This window comes from Filicampus tigris, chromosome 18 (assembly GCF_054856515.1).
Source record: "Filicampus tigris isolate MCC_2025a chromosome 18, RoL_Ftig_1.0, whole genome shotgun sequence".
Taxonomy (NCBI): Eukaryota; Metazoa; Chordata; class Actinopteri; order Syngnathiformes; family Syngnathidae; genus Filicampus; species Filicampus tigris.
The window spans coordinates 15978477-15980976 of record NC_141234.1 but is presented as its reverse complement, the minus strand read 5'-3'; positions in this window follow the sequence as shown (position 1 = coordinate 15980976).

Below are 2500 nucleotides of genomic sequence, written 5' to 3'. Positions count from 1 at the left end.
TTGACATAGAAAATATTGCAACACGCGGAGCTCCAGGCGGGGGGGGCCCTCGCCCGGCCCGCGGAGTCCGATTGAACACCCCCCAGGTCGGGCGGGCTCGCTCTGTTGAGCGCACGGAGGTTGAGATAGAAAATATTGCAACACGCGGAGCTCCAGGCGGGGGGGGCCCTCGCCCGGCCCGCGGAGTCCGATTGAACACCCCCCAGGTCGGGCGGGCTCGCTCTGTTGAGCGCACGGAGGTTGACATAGAAAATATTGCAACACGCGGAGCTCCAGGCGGGGGGGGCCCTCGCCCGGCCCGCGGAGTCCGATTGAACACCCCCCAGGTCGGGCGGGCTCGCTCTGTTGAGCGCACGGAGGTTGAGATAGAAAATATTGCAACACGCGGAGCTCCAGGCGGGGGGGGCCCTCGCCCGGCCCGCGGAGTCCGATTGAACACCCCCCAGGTCGGGCGGGCTCGCTCTGTTGAGCGCACGGAGGTTGACATAGAAAATATTGCAACACGCGGAGCTCCAGGCGGGGGGGGCCCTCGCCCGGCCCGCGGAGTCCGATTGAACACCCCCCAGGTCGGGCGGGCTCGCTCTGTTGAGCGCACGGAGGTTGAGATAGAAAATATTGCAACACGCGGAGCTCCAGGCGGGGGGGGCCCTCGCCCGGCCCGCGGAGTCCGATTGAACACCCCCCAGGTCGGGCGGGCTCGCTCTGTTGAGCGCACGGAGGTTGACATAGAAAATATTGCAACACGCGGAGCTCCAGGCGGGGGGGGCCCTCGCCCGGCCCGCGGAGTCCGATTGAACACCCCCCAGGTCGGGCGGGCTCGCTCTGTTGAGCGCACGGAGGTTGAGATAGAAAATATTGCAACACGCGGTGCTCCAGGCGGGGGGGGCCCTCGCCCGGCCCGCGGAGTCCGATTGAACACCCCCCAGGTCGGGCAGGCTCGCTCTGTTGAGCGCATGGAGGTTGACATAGAAAATAATCCAACACGCGGAGCTCCAGGCGGGGGGGCCCTCGCCCGGCCCGCGGAGTCCGATTGAACACCCCCCAGGTCGGGCAGGCTCGCTCTGTTGAGCGCATGGAGGTTGACATAGAAAATAATCCAACACGTGGAGCTCCAGGCGGGGGGGCCCTCGCCCGGCCCGCGGAGTCCGATTGAACACCCCCCAGGTCGGGCAGGCTCGCTCTGTTGAGCGCATGGAGGTTGACATAGAAAATAATCCAACACGTGGAGCTCCAGGCGGGGGGGCCCTCGCCCGGCCCGCGGAGTCCGATTGAACACCCCCCAGGTCGGGCAGGCTCGCTCTGTTGAGCGCATGGAGGTTGACATAGAAAATAATCCAACACGTGGAGCTCCAGGCGGGGGGGCCCTCGCCCGGCCCGCGGAGTCCGATTGAACACCCCCCAGGTCGGGCAGGCTCGCTCTGTTGAGCGCATGGAGGTTGACATAGAAAATAATCCAACACGTGGAGCTCCAGGCGGGGGGGCCCTCTCCCCCCCCGGTGAGTCCGCTCACAGTGCCCCTATGTCGGGCAGGCTCATTGCAATGTGCGCATGGAGGTTGACTTAGAAAATATTTGAGAGTGACATGAGCTCCAGGCAGACACCGACTCATCGCCCGTGGGGTGTCCGACGAGCCCTCACCAATCTTGGATTAATGTTTGGCGAGGCTCCCCTGATCAGCTCTGGAGGTGGCAAGTTCTGAAAAAGTGGTTTCTGAAAATGTGCCCCTTGTATTTTGTGAAACCAGGGGTAACCTAGCGAGTAGGCAAACTCATCCCCTGACTGGGGGGATCAACTTTTACCTACTACAGCGCCCCTAATGGCCAAAAGTGGTACTGCTCCCCCTGGTAGCCTAACCCATTGAAATGAATGGGAAAAATTAATTTAGGCTACCAGGGCTTTGGGCTACCAGGGCTTTGGGCTACCAGGGCTTTGGGCTACCAGGGCTTTTTGCTACCAGGGCTGTGGGCTACCAGGGCTTTGGGCTACCAGGGCTGAGGGCTACCAGGGCTATTATAGGCGGCCACCACTGCACTAGTGGCAGCCCGGGGAAGGTGCCTGTTGCTCGGATATGCTTTTACGCACGTCGGCCTCTGCGCCCTGGAGCTTTTTTATGCTACCAGGGCTATTATAGGCGGCCACCACTGCACTAGTGGCAGCCCGGGGAAGGTGCCTGTTGCTCGGATATGCTTTTACGCACGTCGGCCTCTGCGCCCTGGAGCTTTTTTATGCTACCAGGGCTATTATAGGCGGCCACCACTGCACTAGTGGCAGCCCGGGGAAGGTGCCTGTTGCTCGGATATGCTTTTACGCACGTCGGCCTCTGCGCCCTGGAGCTTTTTTATGCTACCAGGGCTATTATAGGCGGCCACCACTGCACTAGTGGCAGCCCGGGGAAGGTGCCTGTTGCTCGGATATGCTTTTACGCACGTCGGCCTCTGCGCCCTGGAGCTTTTTTATGCTACCAGGGCTATTATAGGCGGCCACCACTGCACTAGTGGCA